The sequence below is a fragment of the Pseudorasbora parva genome, chromosome 2, assembly GCF_024679245.1.
Source record: "Pseudorasbora parva isolate DD20220531a chromosome 2, ASM2467924v1, whole genome shotgun sequence".
Lineage (NCBI taxonomy): Eukaryota > Metazoa > Chordata > Actinopteri > Cypriniformes > Gobionidae > Pseudorasbora > Pseudorasbora parva.
Genome location: NC_090173.1, coordinates 3,189,325 through 3,210,883, shown reverse-complemented (window position 1 = coordinate 3,210,883; position 21,559 = coordinate 3,189,325). Strand labels below are relative to the sequence as shown.

General features: G+C 42.7%; 1 long non-coding RNA gene across 1 annotated transcript; it reads left to right on the top strand.

Annotated features, from left to right (window-relative positions):
- Positions 1 to 16,528: 16,528 nt before the first annotated feature.
- Positions 16,529 to 20,880, top strand: LOC137090563 (uncharacterized). Its single transcript, XR_010907898.1, has 4 exons — positions 16,529 to 16,657; positions 16,759 to 16,783; positions 16,888 to 16,920; positions 20,853 to 20,880. It is a non-coding gene; the product is annotated as an uncharacterized lncRNA (long non-coding RNA).
- The last annotated feature ends 679 nt before the right edge of the window (positions 20,881 to 21,559 follow it).

Here is a 21,559-nt window from a genome sequence, read left to right as displayed (position 1 = left end):
GGAGGAGCTGTGGATCCGCTTTGGGCGAGCCCAGGTGGATCTGTTTGCGTCTCGAGAGACGACAAATTGTCCAGCATTCTTTTCCCTCACACATCCAGCCCCACTGGGGCTGGACGCAATGGTACAGACGTGGCCGAGGCTGCGTCTGTACGCCTTTCCCCCTCTGGCGTTGCTCCCAGGAGTGCTGGAGAGAGTCCGCCGGGACGGGCTTCAGCTCTTATTGGTAGCCCCGTTCTGGCCGGGCCGAGTATGGCTCTCAGACATCATGTCTCTCCTAGAGGGTCCTCCCTGGGAAATCCCAGTCAGGAGGGATCTTCTTTCACAGGCCGGGGGGTCAGTACTGCACCCGCGCCCGGAACTGTGAAAACTGTGGGCTTGGCCCCTGAGGGGGCCCAGTTCATAAACACGGGTCTATCGACTGAGGTGATAGAGACCATGTTGCACTCCAGAGCACCATCCACAAGGAGACTTTACGCACTCAAATGGAGAGTTTTTGTCGCCTGGTGTACGCACCAGACTTTGGACCCTGTTAACTGCCCGGTCGGTTCAGTTCTCGAGTTCTTGCAAGAAAAATTCTCCGCAGGGTTATCCCCGTCGACTCTGAAAGTGTATGTGTCGGCGATATCTGCGTATCATAATCCATTAGATAACGCATCATTAGGGAGACACCCGTGGGTCACGCGTTTCCTCCGTGGTACCTTGAGGCTCAGACCTGCGGCACGCTCCAGGGTGCCGACTTGGGACCTGGCCATAGTGCTGGAAGGCCTTATGTCGGCTCCCTTCGAGCCGTTAGAGGAAGTGTCCGAAAAGTTCCTCACACTAAAAACAGTGTTTCTCCTAGCGATTTCATCACTGAAAAGAGTAGGAGACCTACAGGCTCTATCAGTAGCACCTTCTTGCCTTGAATTTGCACCAGGAATGGTGAAAGCATTTCTCTTCCCGAGGGAAGGATATGTTCCCAAGGTCCCGACCAACGTGCCGGGACCAGTAATGCTGCAGGCTTTCTGTCCGCCTCCGTTCACTAGTCAAGACCAAGAGAAGCTAAATCTGCTATGTCCGGTCAGGGCCCTAGATGCATATGTCCACAGAGCTGCCCTGTGGTGAAAGTCAGAACAGTTGTTTGTATGTTTTGGGTCCTCCAATAAGGGAAAACCGGCTTCAAAGCAGACGCTTAGCAAGTGGATAGTCGAGGCTATTTCGCTCGCTTATGAGTCGGTCGGACATCCTTCACCTATGAGGGTCCGCGCCCACTCCACTAGGAGTATGGCTGCCTCTATGGCTCTTATTTCGGGAGTTTCGCTGTCAGAGGTTTGTGATGCGGCTGGGTGGTCCTCTCCACATACATTTGTGAAGTTTTACAATCTGGACGTAGCCTCTACTCCGGGGTCCCGGGTGTTTCTGGGTTAAATCACACAAACAGACATTTGGGACTCTGGCGGCGTGGGTATTGAGGTCCCCTAGCATTTCGACGCAGCTCGAAGTTCCCTCGAGATAGGGAACGTCTCAGGTTACCTATGTAACCATGGTTCCCTGAGAGGGAACGAGACGCTGCGTCGAGATGCCATACTCCCGGCATGCCTGTGATCGATTTGTTCGACTTTTTCAGAAGCTAGTGACTGTTTGGTCCGGGCATGCTTTATAGTTTCCTGGTCGATGACGTCACCCGCCCGTGACGTATCGTCCCGCTATTGGACTGATTACACAAGTGCTTCATGACATGGCACGCAGAGGCGTCCCCTAGCGTTTCGACGCAGCGTCTCGTTCCCTCTCAGGGAACCACGGTTACATACGTAACCTGAGACGTTTTCCTATCACTGCTATGCTGATGACACTCAACTCTACTTCTCATTTCAACCAGATGATCCTACAGTCAGTGTTCGTATCGCTGCCTGTCTGACAGACATTTCTGACTGGATGAAAGAGCATCATCTTAAACTCAATCTTGCAAAGACAGAATTACTTGTTTTCTCAACCAACCCAGCACTTCATCAAAATTTCTCCATTCAGCTTGGTTCATCGACCATAACTCCATCAAGGACAGCCAGGAACCTTGGAGTTGTGATTGATGACCAGTTAAACTTCACTGACCACATTACTGCAACAGCCCGGTCCTGCAGATTTGCTTTATACAACATTAGAAAGATTAGACCCTTCCTATCAGAACAGGCTGCACAACTCCTGGTTCAAGCTCTTGTTCTCTCCAGACTGGATTATTGTAATGCTCTTCTGGCTGGGCTTCCAGCATGCACTATCAAACCCTTGCAGCTGATCCAGAATGCAGCGGCGAGAGTGGTCTTTAATGAGCCGAAGAGAACGCATGTTACGCCTCTCTTCATCAAACTGCACTGGTTGCCAATGGCTGCTCGCATCAAATTCAAGGCTCTAGTTCTCGCCTACAAAACAACCACTGGTTCTGCAACAATATACCTAAACTCACTTGTTCAGACTTACACACCCTCCAGAAGCTTGCGTTCTGCGAGTGAGCGGCGCCTCGTGGTTCCATCCCAAAGAGGCATGAAATCGCTCTCACGGACATTTTCCTGGACCGTTCCCACCTGGTGGAATGACTTGCCGATCTCAATTCGTGCTGCCGAGTCTGTAGCCATTCTTAAAAAACATCTTAAGACACATCTTTTCCAATTGCACTTGACCAATATAGAATAGCACTTACTGATCATATCTACGTCTCTCATCCGGATTTGTGCCTTCAGGCAGGTGTAGCACTAACGAGTCTCGGGGAATAATTATTTTAAAAGGGACTCATATTGATGAGTCTATAATGTGACTCGCTGGTTGTACATAAGTTATTAACCTTATAATGGGACTTTCAGTCCAGTTATTATCAAAGTCGATTTCAGTTATCCAGATTTTCCTCTCGTCTTGCGAGTGGAAAATGGGATTTCTTCATCGAATATCAATCTTACAAACTCGAAGAAATACCAATCTGTTTGATCAGGACAAATAATATTTCATAAGTTTGTACAATTTGTATTACTGAAATAGTAACACGAAAATCAAGCTTAATTTGTAGCTAAGATCTTACGTCGTCAGTGACTTCAAATCTATGAGCAAAGCATTCACTTCAATGAAATTATTGGATTTTAATAATCAACTAAAGTATACAAAAACTACGATTTCACACAGGGTAAAATATGCATATACATGTGGGTAATAAAACAAACAACATACAAGGGAAAATCAAAACTTATAACGAATGACATAAAGTACAGATAGAGAGAGAGAGAGAGAGAGAGAGAGAGAGAGAGCAGCTTTTATCACGCCGTTCTTCCAGGAGGCCCCAATTCATAAACAGGAATATTAAGACAACCTTAAAACGCAGTTTGATTGCGAAATAGGATACTTGCTTTCAATCGGCTCTAGGTGTGTTGTGTATCTTCGTAGTTTCTCAAGCTTAGATGGAGTTCGTGGAGGAGGTTTTCAGGCGCGATCGCGGGTCTTCCCTGGATGGATGAAAGGGGTCTCCCAAGTTTGGCGGACTGCGCGCGTCTCTCTTTGGCGGAATGCCCGAGCCTCTCTTTGGCGGAATGCGAAATGTCCGCGGTCAGTTCCAGCCTTTATAGGCCTTCAGATAGGTTAACTTGATTCGATCAGTAGAAGATTGTGTCACAAGGCAGCCTTTGTCTGTTGAACCCCCCCCCTTGCATCCTCGTGACTCATACAAAAATGGTTAATGTATAAGAGACGATTTTCCTTTCTTTTCTCGGAAAGTGTATAGTTTCATATTGATACCGTTTGTTGAAATTTGAATACAGAAATCGTTGCCGTCGGGTGTTGGTGATTTCAACGAGACCATGCATGACACCACTGCGATTCCCGAGTAGAGAGGGACAGGATTTACAGTTAATACCATACAGAATTTGATTTCACATGCCGTAAACATCCAAGTTACTTCAAAACATCATATAAAAACATTAACTCCACACCAATACATATTTTTCATATTTGAAAGAGGTAGTTTAATCTAAAAGTCCATATATCTTTAATTTGTGTATTTGTCAGCAGGAAGCTCTGTGTATGTGTGTGTGTGTGGGTCAGAGGTTGAAAGGAGGGGGTTGTGTGGGCCCTGTATGTTGGAGCCTAAAAAGGCCTTAGGTGTCCAGGATTTCAACACACAAAATCATTTGTTGGGGACTACAATGTGGCATCTCATTTGGATAATGTCACATGATTGCACGTAGAAAGGACCTTTCTAGGGTTGATCAGATCATCCCCGGACGCGTGATTATTGAAGCTCTGGTCATCCGGTCATATGGTTAATTATTAACTCACTATCCTCTCCCATTGTCGCTACATTCCCCCCTTGGTTGTTTGATAAGGTCTTATCGTCATTATCGGACAACCTCTGACGACAATGGTTTGGATGGTAGATGAATGGGGTCGGTCAGACAGCAGGTGTTTGTTATGGCTGAGGAGCCAGCTCGATGAGGTTCGCATCTGCTTCTGGCGTGGCACCCTCCCTCCGGGGTTTCCATCGGAGACCTTCCGACACAGCTGTCGTGAGTTTGGCTGTGGAGGTTCTCATCTCGTTGAATTTCCTGTACAGGAGGAAGGCTATGCCCAAGGTGAGGGTATTGCCGATGATCATAGAGATGCATAGGGCAGTGTCAGCGGCGGTCCAGGTTTGGACAACAGGTGAGGTATTCAGGATAGGCAATCGGGACAATGCTTGGAGGGCTGTCTCGAGGGGAGCAATGTCAATAAGCTGGGGCCCTCCCTTCTCAATCCACCGTTCTAATTCTGGATCTAGGGTGAGGTTGTGGTCCTTGAAAAAGGCTGGAATTTCTAGCTCTGACTGGTACTCTTCACTTGGAAGATGGTACAAGGCCAGATCGTCCAGGTGGAGGATGGCTCCTCGCGGTACTTGGATCCACATGCTCTGGTCAAGCAGGTTGATGCGGGTGGCGGTGTCATGCTGGTCGTAGATCAGCGTGGCGGTGCGTACCGGAGTGTTGACGAGCCACCTGTCACCTACGATCTCTGCCTGCGTCTCGGTGACTTGGACACGAGGCGCGGCGTCGGCAGGACAGCGGGTGTCATCAGTCAGGTTGGCATGGAGAGGTGTAGCAGGTTCGTCAGTCTCAACGACAGGCTGATGGGAGACTGTGTACACCGTGAGGTGACTGTTCTTGGTCAGCTCCGTTCGGCACACTTGGTCTTTGGTCACCGGCATGACAGATGTGATGGCAATGAAATTGAAGGGTGCAGTGAACAGTGTGTCGTCTGTACTCCCTTCAGGTATCAAGGCAGGTGGAATGGGCCCAATGATGGGTAGCACAAGTTCAAAGTCATGAAAGTCATGGCTCACTAGCCATCCCAGCCGGTAGGCTTTGGGAATGTTGATGTCAGTTGCTGTGCAGTTGTTGAACAGGATGTAGACTACACGAGATGACACTTCAGTGAGGGGTGTGGCTTCAAGTGTGAGTCCGAGTTCTACACATTCAGGTGAGGGTTGGAAGAAACCAAGCGTGTGGTTTAGGGTTTGACCACGACGCATGTTGAGCCGAACAGCCACCCCTTTGGTGTAGGCTGGTATCACCGTTCTCTGTTCGTTGACAAGGGTGCAGACCTCTGGAATGGTCTGTCCTGACATGAGGTTGTCATGACTGATGGAAACGTGTGGCTGTGAAGACAGTGGGGCCCATACGGTGTCGTTAAACGTGTCTACATGAGCCCTGAGACGAACCAAAATGTCTGCTCCGATGTAAACATCGTGCAGTGGGTCTGGAAGGACCAGGAAATAATGGGTCAGGCGCCGGTGATTCCATGTCAAGTGTAGCGCACAGATTCCTCTGGCAGCCACCATAGAGGAGGGATGTGAGTTCAAAGGGAAACGGGTGCGTTTGTTGGCGTAAGCAAGGTCTGGTGTGTTCTCACTGATTGCATTGAACAGTGAGAGGCTAATGGCTGAGTTGTCTGCCCATAGTGCAAGGATAATGTTCGTTGTGGTGATGTCATTCAGCTGCAGGTCAGTCATGACCTTGGGGCTGTATGTATCAGAGTTTATGGTGAGCTGAAATGTGCAGAGTAGCGATCTTGAAACTTCCTCTGGGCCTTGGGCTGTGTTCTCATGGCTGGCTGCAGGAGTTCCCGTGACCTCTGTGACTTGACAGTCTGGCTCAGACGGCCTGTGGGTCTGGAGGGGGAGAGGTTCTCGCACTTGAGCCCAGAATTTCAGCTGTTTGAAGTCCAGTAAGGGTTCAAAGCGGTCCAGCAGGTCTTTGCCGATGAGAAACGGGTAAGTGTTCAAAGGTGACACATAGATAGGATGTACAAGATTCATGGGCCCAATTGTCAGGTGAATGGGAGCTACAGTTCTGAGCTGGATGTCGTTCTGGCTGTATGACTGCACATTCAGTTTACATGTGTGAAGGTTAAGAGTGCGGTTCTGTCTCTGTGCTTCACATTTGAGTTTTTCAAACAGTTGGGCAGATATCAACGTGAGGTCGGAGCCGGTGTCAACGAGGGCTTCGAGTCTCAGTTCATTTTCCAAGGTGATGGTTAGGTAGAGTTTTCGAGCCATTCCCTTCTCGATCAGGTTCCCTAGGAGTCTGGGTTTCGGGACCTGTGTGTTGATCGGTGAGTGGTCGGGATATGTCTCATTGTGAGTGCAGATAACCAAAACAGCGCTTTCATGTATCTTGGTGTGTGGAGTGGTGCTGTCTCGGTCAGGAGGTGTTGCCGTCAGCTGGAGTGAATGTGTGTTGCTGACGTGTGATGCAACAGCTTGTTCAATAGTCTGTGGTTGGGAAACAGTGTTCTGGGTGTTTGGTTCAGTTGCAGAAAGGTCAGGAAGGTTGATTTCAGGCGTCACGTCTAGTCATGCGGTGTCTGGCTCATCCTTCTTGTCTTCCTTGTAAGGTTTCTTTTGGAGAAATTCTTTCAGTACCTTTAGCAGTTCTGCAGCTTCGGAGTTGGCCGCACTTTCCTTGTTAGGTGTGTGCTCCAGTCCGAGCTTACCAGTATCACGTCGAGAGTGACCCCTCTGCCGGCTTCCTGGGCTTGGTGTTCTGGGAGATCGGGTTTGGTTTCTTCTGGGTTGTCGGCCGGCTTCCCATGTGCCCCCCCCTTTTGGTGGTGGAGGGGGCGAGGCCGGTCCCAGGGACCCCCAGAGCGATCGTTCTGGTACCTTGGATGGGCATCACCACGATCACGCTGCCCTCTGCTGGCTTGGAATGGTTTAGACTCTCTGTTGACGGGTCTGTAACTGTGATTCTGTTGGGCGCCCTCTAGGGTCAGCTCTGGATGATGCTCAGAGACAGGGCAAATGGTGGGGTGTTTTACAGTCTTTTCAGAGATGGCCTTTTGCTTGGTGTAAGCCTTGTGGGCCAGATCTCTCAACTGTTGGGTGGTCATGCTGCGTGGACAAGCCAGAACTCCCAGATGGTGACTGATTGTGGGGTGCAGGTTTCGGAGGAACAGGGTTTTGAAGTTGACATCTTCCTCCATGCCTGGTTCGTTTCGTGCTCCGAAGTAGGCACGTCGCAGTCGGTTATAAAAGTTCTGTGAGGTTTCAAGTCGGTTTTGCCTGAGGTCCACAGCAGTGACGAGCCCCTGGTCTGATTCTGGATCAGAGTATTCACGAATTAGGGCGTGTCGTAGATGTCCGTAGTTTGCTTTGACAGTCTCTGGTTGACGGTCTAGAAAGCTACGTACCTCACGGTTAGACGTGATTCTGAGTAGGTACAATCTGTCCCAAGTGTTCGCGTTAGCGATAGTCTGCAGGTGAAAGTCTATGTCTTGCAGGTAGGCGTGAACGTCGTGTCCTCCCGCAGGGTCTGGGCTGAATGTAGGGATGTTTCGGGCCAGCTTGTCAAGGTCTTTGGAAGCTACATGGCTGTGGCGGTTGACCTTGACTTCCTGGAAGGGCTCCCTTTCCTCCGCTGCTGACGGGAATTCGTGGAAGCTGGCGGGTGACATTCTGAATGGTGGGCTGTCACCCCTCCTTTTAGCTCTAGGTTCTTGGCTAAAAGGTGCGGACCTGCTGGTCGGGGGAAACTCTGTGTGGTGTGTCTCCCCTTCCCGGTCACCTTGCAGTTTATACGAATGTTTAAGTTCTCTGTGAACATGGTCAAGTTCATCTTTGAGCTCACGTCTTTGCTGGACAAGCTCATCGATCTCAGTTCGGGCAGCCTGCAAGTGTTTTTCATAGGCGTTGCCTTTAGCGTCTCTTTCTTTAAGTTCAAAAACTAAATTAAATTAAATTAAAAAAATTAAATTTGAGTAATAAAAATAAAATAAAATAAAAATTTAAAAATAAAGAGAAACTTTTCAAATCAAATAAACAATTGAAACGACCCACTTAATTCGAATTAAATTCAAAACAAGTTTAAATTAAATTTAAATAAGCCTCTAAGGAGAGTTTAAATGACGTTAAAGTTAAATCAGTAATCCAAAAGAAAATTAATCACAAGAGGAAAACAGGAAAAATGTGCTTCACCCAGAATTGGAAGAAGGGAGAGAGAAAAAGAAAAAGAAAAAGGAGAGAGCTGTAAGCTGACTTGGCAAGGTACGGCCACACGGTGGCGTCCCTCCTTCCAAGTGGACCGTTAGTAATTTGAGGACCTGATTTCAATTGAAGTTAGAGAAAATCATTTTTCCTTTTAAACTCAAATTAAAATAAGGTTGTTTAATCAGCGAGAGAGAAAACCTGAGAAAGGTCGCTGCCTAACGCCAGTAAATTTGTATGAATGAAAACGTTACTAACAGTAATCAATAAACAATTCGCATGCTTTAACTAGGCAGTCAAAATTAATAGCGGAGAGTAGAACTATCCGAAACTGCCCACACGACGGCGCAGTAGAGTTCATCCAGACTAGGGTCAGTTCTGGGGAATGCTCACCCGGTGGGGCTGTTCCGCCCCCCTTCGGGATGAAGCTATGGTGATGTGTAATTCTAGAGCCGTTAGGTCACTTCCTGTGACTGCGCACAGAATTATCAACAATCACAATTAATCTTTTAGATCGCGGCGATCCTTTCGTGTATTGGCACGAGAAACATGTGGTTACAGGAATTAACATCTGTTTACATCACATTTAAGTCCAATAGACCTTTGTCAAAACTGACGTTTTCAACATCTGATTCAAAGTTCTAGGTCTCTTTTGTGCTGCAGTGGCACAAGAATTAAAATATAACAAGAATGTGGATACAGGAATTAACGTCTGTTTACTTCACATCATAGAACTCCGATAGACAAATTTATCAACGGCTGAGGTTTTCAGCATATGATTAAAAATGTGTTAGGTCTCCTTTTTGGGTAGCTAAGCCAAATGTTAAACCGGGAGCTATCGTTTATCTTAACAATATAATATTAGGCCTATTATTGGACAGGGGAGTCTCGCCCTGTTCCAATCTTCCACGTTGACAGAAGTTTTCTTCGTTCACATCATGCGGGATGACGCAACATTGTACATGTCTACAGGCATCACAGAGATATCTTCATCTCTGTGGAACATGTAATATTGCAATTTTTATTTTTATTTTTTTATTTTTTTTTAGCATCTGTTATGCTTGCGCTGAGCTCGGCCTCGTGCCGTAGTAGTGAGTGAGTTCGCTTTGCGCGGTTTGTCTCACAATTCCAAAAAGAAAAAAAAATTGAACGCGCGTGTGAAATATTAATACCCAAAAATACATATGTGAATATTGCTCATAAAAATAAAGTTTGAAACTTGCCGGCATTCATTCTCCACCAAAATAATGTAGCACTAACGAGTCTCGGGGAATAATTATTTTAAAAGGGACTCATATTGATGAGTCTATAATGTGACTCGCTGGTTGTACATAAGTTATTAACCTTATAATGGGACTTTCAGTCCAGTTATTATCAAAGTCGATTTCAGTTATCCAGATTTTCCTCTCGTCTTGCGAGTGGAAAATGGGATTTCTTCATCGAATATCAATCTTACAAACTCGAAGAAATACCAATCTGTTTGATCAGGACAAATAATATTTCATAAGTTTGTACAATTTGTATTACTGAAATAGTAACACGAAAATCAAGCTTAATTTGTAGCTAAGATCTTACGTCGTCAGTGACTTCAAATCTATGAGCAAAGCATTCACTTCAATGAAATTATTGGATTTTAATAATCAACTAAAGTATACAAAAACTACGATTTCACACAGGGTAAAATATGCATATACATGTGGGTAATAAAACAAACAACATACAAGGGAAAATCAAAACTTATAACGAATGACATAAAGTACAGATAGAGAGAGAGAGAGAGAGAGAGAGAGAGAGAGAGAGAGAGAGCAGCTTTTATCACGCCGTTCTTCCAGGAGGCCCCAATTCATAAACAGGAATATTAAGACAACCTTAAAACGCAGTTTGATTGCGAAATAGGATACTTGCTTTCAATCGGCTCTAGGTGTGTTGTGTATCTTCGTAGTTTCTCAAGCTTAGATGGAGTTCGTGGAGGAGGTTTTCAGGCGCGATCGCGGGTCTTCCCTGGATGGATGAAAGGGGTCTCCCAAGTTTGGCGGACTGCGCGCGTCTCTCTTTGGCGGAATGCCCGAGCCTCTCTTTGGCGGAATGCGAATTGTCCGCGGTCAGTTCCAGCCTTTATAGGCCTTCAGATAGGTTAACTTGATTCGATCAGTAGAAGATTGTGTCACAAGGCAGCCTTTGTCTGTTGAACCCCCCCCCCCTTGCATCCTCGTGACTCATACAAAAATGGTTAATGTATAAGAGACGATTTTCCTTTCTTTTCTCGGAAAGTGTATAGTTTCATATTGATACCGTTTGTTGAAATTTGAATACAGAAATCGTTGCCGTCGGGTGTTGGCCTCCCTCTTCTGTTCCACCAGGTGGCCTTTATTGTAAAGCGCAGTAGATGATTGGTCCAATTCCCTGTCCATCATACGGAGTGATCTCGATCAGCAACCAATCACAGCACCTAAAACTGAATGACAGTCCATAGCGAAGGGGAGAAACAACCAATAACGAAAGGGGGAGGGAAACCAATTAAGCACGTAACAATGTCAGTGTCATATTTTTAAAGGGGGGGTGAAATGCTGTTTCATGCATACTGATCTTTTTACACTGTTAAAGACTTGGAATCCCATACTAAACATAGACAAAGTTTCAAAAGTTAAGGTGGACGTTTGATGGGAGTATTTCTTTGTCAAAAATACTACTTCCGGTTAGTCATAAGTTTCGGCAAGTTTTTTGCGATCATGCGTCCACTTGACGTTAATGGGGGCGGAATTTCCTTGTATGGGCCTTACGGACAATTCTACCGGAAGCGCGTGAGAGAGAGAGAGAGAGAGAGGGAGAGAGAGGGAGAGAGAGAGAGAGAGAGAGAGGGAGAGAGCGAAAGTAACAGGCTACGCCCATCAAAGCGCTGGCTTGTAGGATGCTGGACAGGTGATGTGCACATAACAATGTCACCAAAAAAGTGCGTTTTGGTTGCCAGACCAAGACAGTCCTGCACAGATTCGCCAAAAACCCCGCGTTAAGGCAACAGTGGATGTAATTTGCTTTTCCGGATCAGCAACTGAGTTGCGCGAATGTTTATATCTGTTCGCTGCATTTCGGTGCCGACTGTTTCATAAACAAGGCCCAGCTCGACGCCGGATTTTCCGATCGCCTAATGCTGAATGATGGAGCAGTCCCAATGATAAAGGTCCCAACGTTAGAACCGCAGGCGGTGAGTAAGACTGCTTCAAATGTCTGTGTTTTTGCCTATGCTCATCAAGTAGCCCAAACATGATCACGTATAGTTAATTGATCAATGGAGCATGCGATGTGTAGTGCGTGTACATTTGTTTAGCTGGCCACTATATGTGTAACTTTATGTTTGTGTATTGTAAAAGCACTCCAAACAACAATACACAAAGAGGGGGGAAATATGTTGAACTAAATAAGCGCGCTTCTTCATTCAAATGCGCTACTATTCCGTGTCTTTCTATGTAAACACTAACTTAGCCTGCCGTGCAAAACCAGTCCGCTTACTGTCTACACAAACCACGCGTAAACACACACACACACGTGCACAACTGCACTTCCCACATGTACACCTTCAAAGACAAAAATACGACGATATAATTCAAGTATAAATATGTAAATAACACAAGCCGCTAAGCATATTATATAGTTAGTGTATAACTTGTACCACATAGAGACGTCCTGCTCTAGTCGTTTTTGCTGCTGCTCCTGTTCAACTGCAGCCTCTGGGTCTGATTCCGGATCATAGATGTATGGCTGTATCTGATTAAAAGCCATATTTTTATTTTGAATAAAGTTTTTTTCCCGCTGTTAGGGATGACACAGCTTTACGACGCACTCGACTCAACACAATAGCAGCGGCGCGCACACGTCATTATTTAGCTCCGCTCACACGACACGCCCCCACCCGCTCGGCTTTTTTCGGAAAGACTCGGAACAGCGCATCTTTCTTATATAATTATAAAAAAATAAAGACTTTTCGGAGATATGCAGGATGCAATGCTACTCTATAGGTACTCAAGATTGACATGACACTGACTGAAACTGAGTGTTTCACCCCCCCTTTAAGACATTTTTGTACATTTTGACTTTTTGTGATAATTGAATAAATTCACTTTTTTGTAATAGTATACACTGTCGTAATTTGATTGTTTTGTCCATTTTGACTATTTGTGATAATTGAATAAATTCACTTTTTTGTAATAGTATACACTGTCGTAATTTGATTGTTTTGTCCATTTTGACTATTTGTGATAGTATAATCTTTTGCAAGCACCGTGAGTTTGACAGAAACATCCAACGTTGCAAATGCAGCACTCAGTTTAATAACAGCCTGACGTCTGAAAGACATGACGTGTTTCAACTCAGGGTTTTGTTGCTCTTTTATAATGGTTTAAACTGCTCAGAGACGGTGACATTCAGGACCAGGAGATAATTCACATTATATACAGGAAAGCAGAAGAAACCAGAGGAAACGCAACACAAACATAAGCATGCCACACGCTTCCCCCATATAAATCATTATATAAATCATAATTAATATATTTAGATATTTGTGCTTTCTATAAAGCATTTTCATGTGTGTGTTGTGACTTAGTTTCATTACCAGGCTTGTGGAGAGATAGGACACGAGTGCTTTCATTCCAAACAAATATAAAACACACTCCTGATCCTCAGAATCCCATTGATGAACTCCCATTCCCAGGCATGAAGAAAATCTCCTGCTAGACGGTGTCTGAAATCCCCTGAGCAGTCCATTTTAGAAGGGAGTTTGTAACCTGTTCTGCAGGTCATCTGTTGTATCCAGAGAATGTGAGTCATTTGATTTTTTTTCACACACACATCTCTGCGGAGACATTAGGTGTAGGATTCTGTTTGAACTGTGCACTGTTTTAGCAGGGCATGTTCCCTTGTGAGGTTTGTTTGAATATTTGTGCAAAAATAATGTGTTTTTGTTTTTGTTTTTTCATCCACTCATGCAAAGTTGGTTGATATAACGGCAATAAAACAGTTTTTCACAGTTACTTGTAGAATTAAAGTCTCATTTCCTAAAACAGAGCCTCGCAGTTATGCAAATGACTTGTCTGTGTTCCCAGGAGGAAAGGCATGAATGACAGAGAGGGATCTTTTGTTTATCCTGTTTTTTTCTCTTTCTAAAAAGTCTTTTCAACCCAATGTTAAAAAAAAAAAAAAAAAAAAAAAAACCCCTACTTTAGGCACTTGGCACGTGCAGTAGGGTTTAGCCTCATTCTAGAGTGACTTGTGAATACATGAATATGTGTCGTATGTCTTGTGCGGTCTTTGAATGACTTTACAGTTCAGTTCCCCAGCTCAAATAGTATGTGATTCAGCCCAGCCCGTTATCTCTTCTGCGGCGAGTAGGCATACCCGCATAACCTGTCCGTCCGGCAATGACTTGAGTTCAGTTCAGATGTAGAGGATGAGAATGTGTGTGTTTGTCACATCAGATGGGAGTACCTGAATGCCACCCGTGTTTTCGTGGAAACGGCTGCTCCCTTCTTAAAGGACTATATAAGGCTGCCCGTTCCTCTCAGTCTCACTCTTCTTCTCCTGGCCACAGATCCGCCTGCAGGTACGACGGTTATCTTATTATTCGCATTTATATAACTTATATTGTGAAATTAGCTCTTGACAATTTTAGGAAAAGGGGATGTGCAAATAGCAGGATTAAAATCAGATTGTGTCAGCATGTTTGTAATCGTCCCGATAATTTACGAAAGCGAGAAAGGAATGTAACGTGGAATGGCATGAAACTTGTGAAAGTGTCCGCGTATTATACTCATGTTTTGTATGTGCGCACGATTAAATCCAGTTACTACAATAGATTGATCATTAATATCCGCTGAAACGAGTGAACTGATGAAAGTAACATGTCTGGTGCTCATTTGGGACATTCATGACATTTGCTTGTTGTAACTCTTCAAAATGAAACTTTATCTTTATATCTTTTTTCAACACTGAATTTATTCAAAGCTCAGGTTATTCAAAATGCGCTCAAGCAGAAAACTTGAATTCATTTTTCGCAAGCTTTTGAAGCAGGAGACTGATGCACGTTTTCTCAGTCCTGCTACCATTTTAAATATCGACTTTAAAAGCATATCAATTAGTTCCTTTACTTTCCTCTAAAGAAAGTGTTCATTTGAAAGAAGTGGTTGGTTATGTTCAGCGGGAGAGAGGCAGGAGGGGTGGGGGGCTCTGTAAATACATGCAGAAGATCGGGTGTGTCTCACTCTTTTCAGCTGCATGACCGTTTCTGGCACCCGCAGAGTTCTCTCCATCTTCTGACAAAGCCAATGAGTTTAAGGCACTTACTGCATTGTTCACATGAGTAACAGGGCTGAAAGTAAATTGACAGATTTTGACAATTGACATGCCAAATTGCCATTCTAATATGCTAATATGAGGACACTGAACAAATAAAAGTGATTTTTTTTTTTTTAAATAAACCTAAGAAATAATGTATCTAACAGGACGGTATTGAGATTGACCTTCTCAGTCATCAAATACACAGAGATTAAAATAAGAGGACTTTTGGTGCTCTGTCGGTGTGTAATGATGCGATGTAGAGGAGACTGGATCTGAAATGTAGAAAACATCACTTTACATTTTGTAAGGAATGTATTGCATTATAATGTGCATAACTCATGGGTGAATATGACAGACACATGGCTGTGAATGTTGGGTTATGACCTCTGATTAGTGAAGGAGCGCCCTCTGCTGTGATCAATGTGACAGGCCAGCGGCTTCAACGTCATTCTTTATGTTTGGACGCTAAATGTCTCTGAAATAAAATGAAGTGATATGACTTTTGTTAATCTAGCAGTTTTAGAGGTCTGGTTAAAGCAAACATGTCCCCATTTAAACCCATTATAACTGCAATTTTTAATCACAGGGCCATTTAAATATAAAACGATGCAATCTTTGTTAATATGCTTTTATTCTGTTGGCAAGGCTTCAAAAATAATCTTTTTTTAAAAACTAATTTTTTTTTTTTTTTTTTTTTTTTTTTACCAGATGATGCAATTTTCTCAGCTTTGGCCTATAAAACTGACTATAATATTCCTTTCAAAAATGGTGTGTGTGTGTGTGTGTGTGTGTGTGTGTGTGTGTGTGTGTGTGTGTGTGCGCGTGCGTGTGCGTGCGTGTGTGTGTGTGTGTGTGTGTGCGTGCGTGCGTGCGTGTGTGTGTGTGTGCGTGTGTGTGTGCGTGTGTGTGTGTGTGTGTGAGGCAGGATTCAGTTTCACATGTTATTGAAATCATTCAGAAGTGACCGCAGAGTCGGCAGAGTCAGACGACAGGGCATTTCTTGTTCAAAGGTCTCCTATAGTGAACATTTATACAGATTTTACTTCAACACTAATCTGCCAAGAGTTTTCTCTTTAAAATGAAACCCAGGCTTCAAAATTTGATGTGGATGTTTTTGGACATGGATATTTTTTTAACCTATGTGTACTTTTATTAACCCAGAAGGGTTAAAAGTTTGTTCTTAGAAACACTTGTTGTGCAATGATATAATGCAGTCATATCTTCTGTGACTCCAGCTTCCTGATTTGATCTGAATCATGGCCATCATCAACACAACGTGTGCAAAGATCGGGAGCGCTGTGGGGTTTGTGTACGGGATTCTGCCTGTGATACTGAACCACACACACACTGACTGTGAGCAGAGCTGGTATACAGAGGTGACCATCACACACACACACACACACACACACACACACACACACACACACACACACACACACACACACACACACACACACACACTGCCCCTAAATCTTCCCATCACAGGAAATATTCTGCATTTTTACTTTCTCAAAAAACTCATCCTGTATGATTTATAAGCCTTTTGAAAAGTGGGGATCGCTAGCTGGTGATCTCAGGTTTTACTATCCTTATGGGGACATTTGGTCCCCACAATGTAATTGGACACATGGACACACACACACACACACACACACACACACACACACACACACACACACACACACACACACACACACACACAGATGATCTGATTGTCTTGTGTTTGTTCAGGACAGGCATCTGTTAGCAGATCCAGCGAATCCACTCAAACTGATGGATCCTGTTATATCCGTCTCATCTGATCGTCTCGTCTCTTCTCACTGTGTGAATCTGAGTCATGAGATCATCTGTCATTCTTCTGGAGTAAATCAACTCAATCTCTCTCTCATCATTCATCTGTTTTCATATTTAATCCTTCATCAACTCTATAAATGCTGCTCTAATGCTTCACTCTTTCATTTCAGTTCACATACGAGACACTGTTCAGAGGTGAGACACACTTCAGTCAAACACATCAGTCTGATTCAGATCCTGATTCAGATCAAACTCTGTGTTGAACTCAATCTTCTGATGATTGTCAATGTGTTTTTCAGTGAGGAATGAAACTGCAGCAACTCCAAACTCAGGTGAGTTTCAGCTGATAAACGAGTGTCTAATTCACTAATAAAACACTGATTCAGATCTGATTCAGACTCGATCCAGTTTCAGCTGATAAACGAGTGTCTAATTCACTCATAAAACACTGATTCAGATCTGATTCAGACTCAATCCAGTTTCAGCTGATAAACGAGTGTCTAATTCACTAATAAAACACTGATTCAGATCTGATTCAGACTCGATCCAGTTTCAGCTGATAAACAAGTGTCCAATTCACTAATAAAACACTGATTCAGATCTGATTCAGACTCAATCCAGTTTCAGCTGATAAACAAGTGTCTAATTCACTCATAAAACACTGATTCAGATCTGATTCAGACTCAATCCAGTTTCAGCTGATAAACGAATGTCCAATTCACTCATAAAACACAGAGTCAGATCTGATTCAGACTCAATCCAGTTTCAGCTGATAAACGAGTGTCTAATTCACTAATAAAACACTGATTCAGAGCTGATTCAGACTCAATCCAGTTTCATCTGATAAACGAATGTCCAATTCACTAATAAAACACTGATTCAGTTCTGATTCAGACTCAATACAGTTTCAGCTGATAAACGAGTGTCTAATTCACTAATAAAACACTGATTCAGATCTGATTCAGACTCAATCCAGTTTCAGCTGATAAACGAGTGTCTAATTCACTAATAAAACACGGATTCAGATCTGATTCAGACTCAATCCAGTTTCAGCTGATAAACGAGTGCCTAATTCACTAATAAAACACTGATTCAGATCTGATTTAGACTCAATCCAGTTTCAGCTGATAAACGAGTGTCTAATTGACTAATAAAACACTGATTCAGATCTGATTCAGACTCAATCCAGTTTCAGCTGATAAACGCGTTACTAATTCACTAATAAAACACTGATTCAGATCTGATTCAGCTGATAAATGAGTGTCTAAATCACTAATAAAACACTGATTCAGATCTGATTCAGACTCAATCCAGTTTCAGCTGATAAACGTCGGTCTAATTCACTAATAAAACACTGATTCAGATCTGATTCAGACTCGATCCAGTTTCAGCTGATAAACAAGTGTCCAATTCACTAATAAAACACTGATTCAGATCTGATTCAGACTCAATCCAGTTTCAGCTGATAAACAAGTGTCTAATTCACTCATAAAACACTGATTCAGATCTGATTCAGACTCAATCCAGTTTCAGCTGATAAACGAATGTCCAATTCACTCATAAAACACAGAGTCAGATCTGATTCAGACTCAATCCAGTTTCAGCTGATAAACGAGTGTCTAATTCACTAATAAAACACTGATTCAGAGCTGATTCAGACTCAATCCAGTTTCATCTGATAAACGAGTGTCTAATTCACTCATAAAACACTGATTCAGATCTGATTCAGACTCAGTCCAGTTTCAGCTGATAAATATGTGTCTAATTCACTCATAAAACACTGATTCAGATCTGATTCAGACTCAATCCAGTTTCAGCTGATAAACGTCTGTCTAATTCACTAATAAAACACTGATTCAGATCTGATTCAGACTCAATACAGTTTCAGCTGATAAACGAGTGACTAATTCACTCATAAAACACAGATTCAGATCTGATTCAGACTCAATCCAGTTTCAGCTGATAAACGTGTGTCTGATTCACTAATAAAACAGTGGATTGAGTCTGAATCAGACCTGAATCAGTGTTTTATTAGTGAATCAGACACACGTTTATCAGCTGAAATTGGATTGAGTCTGAATCAGATCTGAATCAGTTTCAGCTGATAAACGAGTGTCTAATTCACTAATAAAACACTGATTCAGATCTGATTCAGACTCAATCCAGTTTCATCTGATAAACGAATGTCCAATTCACTAATAAAACACTGATTCAGAGCTGATTCAGACTCAATCGAGTTTCAGCTGATAAACGAGTGTCTAATTCACTAATAAAACACTGATTCAGAGCTGATTCAGACTCAATCCAGTTTCATCTGATAAACGAATGTCCAATTCACTAATAAAACACTGATTCAGTTCTGATTCAGACTCAATCCAGTTTCAGTTGATAAACGAGTGTCTAATTCACTAATAAAACACTGATTCAGATCTGATTCAGACTCAATCCAGTTTCAGCTGATAAACGCGTTACTAATTCACTAATAAAACACTGATTCAGATCTGATTCAGCTGATAAACGAGTGTCTAAATCACTAATAAAACACTGATTCAGATCTGATTCAGACTCAATCCAGTTTCAGCTGATAAACGTCGGTCTAATTCACTAATAAAACACTGATTCAGATCTGATTCAGACTCAATACAGTTTCAGCTGATAAACGAGTGTCTAATTCACTAAGAAAACACTGATTCAGATCTGATTCAGACTCAATACAGTTTCAGCTGATAAACGAGTGTCTAATTCACTCATAAAACACTGATTCAGATCTGATTCAGACTCAGTCCAGTTTCAGCTGATAAACATGTGTCTAATTCACTCATAAAACACTGATTCAGATCTGATTCAGACTCAATCCAGTTTCAGCTGATAAACGTCTGTCTAATTCACTAATAAAACACTGATTCAGATCTGATTCAGACTCAATACAGTTTCAGCTGATAAACGAGTGACTAATTCACTCATAAAACACAGATTCAGATCTGATTCAGACTCAATCCAGTTTCAGCTGATAAACGTGTGTCTGATTCACTAATAAAACAGTGGATTGAGTCTGAATCAGACCTGAATCAGTGTTTTATTAGTGAATCAGACACACGTTTATCAGCTGAAATTGGATTGAGTCTGAATCAGATCTGAATCAGTTTCAGCTGATAAACGAGTGTCTAATTCACTAATAAAACACTGATTCAGATCTGATTCAGACTCAATCCAGTTTCATCTGATAAACGAATGTCCAATTCACTAATAAAACACTGATTCAGAGCTGATTCAGACTCAATCGAGTTTCAGCTGATAAACGAGTGTCTAATTCACTAATAAAACACTGATTCAGAGCTGATTCAGACTCAATCCAGTTTCATCTGATAAACGAATGTCCAATTCACTAATAAAACACTGATTCAGTTCTGATTCAGACTCAATCCAGTTTCAGTTGATAAACGAGTGTCTAATTCACTAATAAAACACTGATTCAGATCTGATTCAGACTCAATCCAGTTTCAGCTGATAAACGAGTGTCTAATTCACTAATAAAACACAGATTCAGATCTGATTCAGACTCAATCCAGTTTCAGCTGATAAACGAGTGTCTAATTCACTAATAAAACACTGATTCAGATCTGATTTAGACTCAATACAGTTTCAGCTGATAAACGAGTGTCTAATTCACTAATAAAACACTGATTCAGATCTGATTCAGACTCAATACAGTTTCAGCTGATAAACGAGTGTCTAATTCACTCATAAAACACTGATTCAGATCTGATTCAGACTCAATCCAGTTTCAGCTGATAAACATGTGTCTAATTCACTCATAAAACACTGATTCAGATCTGATTCAGACTCAATCCAGTTTCAGCTGATAAACGTCTGTCTAATCACTAATAAAACACTGATTCAGATCTGATTCAGACTCAATCCAGTTTCAGCTGATAAACGAGTGTCTAATTCACTAATAAAACACTGATTCAGATCTGATTCAGACTAAGTCCAGTTTCAGCTGATAAACGAGTATCTAATTCACTAATAAAACACTGATTCAGATCTGATTCAGACTCAATCCAGTTTCTGCTGATAGATGAGTATCTAATTCACTAATAAAACACTGATTCAGATCTGATTCAGACTCAATCCAGTTTCAGCTGATAAACGAGTGTCTGATTCACTAATAAAACACTGATTCAGAGCTGATTGAGACTCAATCCAGTTTCAGTGTGAACAGGCTCATATTGTCTGATATTTGTCATCATTGTGTGTTTTAAAGATGATCTGGATGAAGTGACTCCATCTCTTGGTTCACTGATTGAGTTGATCAGCTGATTGTGTTGTGTTGTTTTTTGTGTCGATCAGCTGATTTTATATTGTATGGCTTGTATAGATCATTTCTGGTGGATTGTGACTCTTTGCATCATCATTGTTCTGGCGTTTCTCCGTTTTATGCTGCGTAAAAGGATCTTCAGGTGTAAAAAGATCTTCAGGTGAGACTAATATCAGTTCAGTCAGTAAATCTCAGGAGCTCATGTTATTCAGATCACAGCATTTCAACCATGTAAAGCTAGAGAAGCATGACAGTCTGATACTATGAGATATAATGATGCATAATAATCAGTTTCTCTCTGCGGTCCGATGTGGGTGTGACTCTAGGACACAGACGAAGGACAGCTGTGATAATCCTCATTCAGTGCCGGAATCTCAGCAGTTAAAGACTTCAGAGACTTACGTCTGAATCCACATCATGACTTATGTTTCATTTCTACTCAAACTTTGAAGACGTTCCTTTGAAACGAAGCACAAAGTGGATTTCCAGACCCTTCACCGCCTCTCTTGTGAAATGATCTGCTGACCTCCATACGGGCTTCAAGAAGCAACTGAACACATCAGAACCTCTCCACCACCCTAAAAAACAAGACTCTTACCAGAAATATCTGTTCTTTTTTGCATTTTATTTCTGCTGAAATTCACTGATGCTTG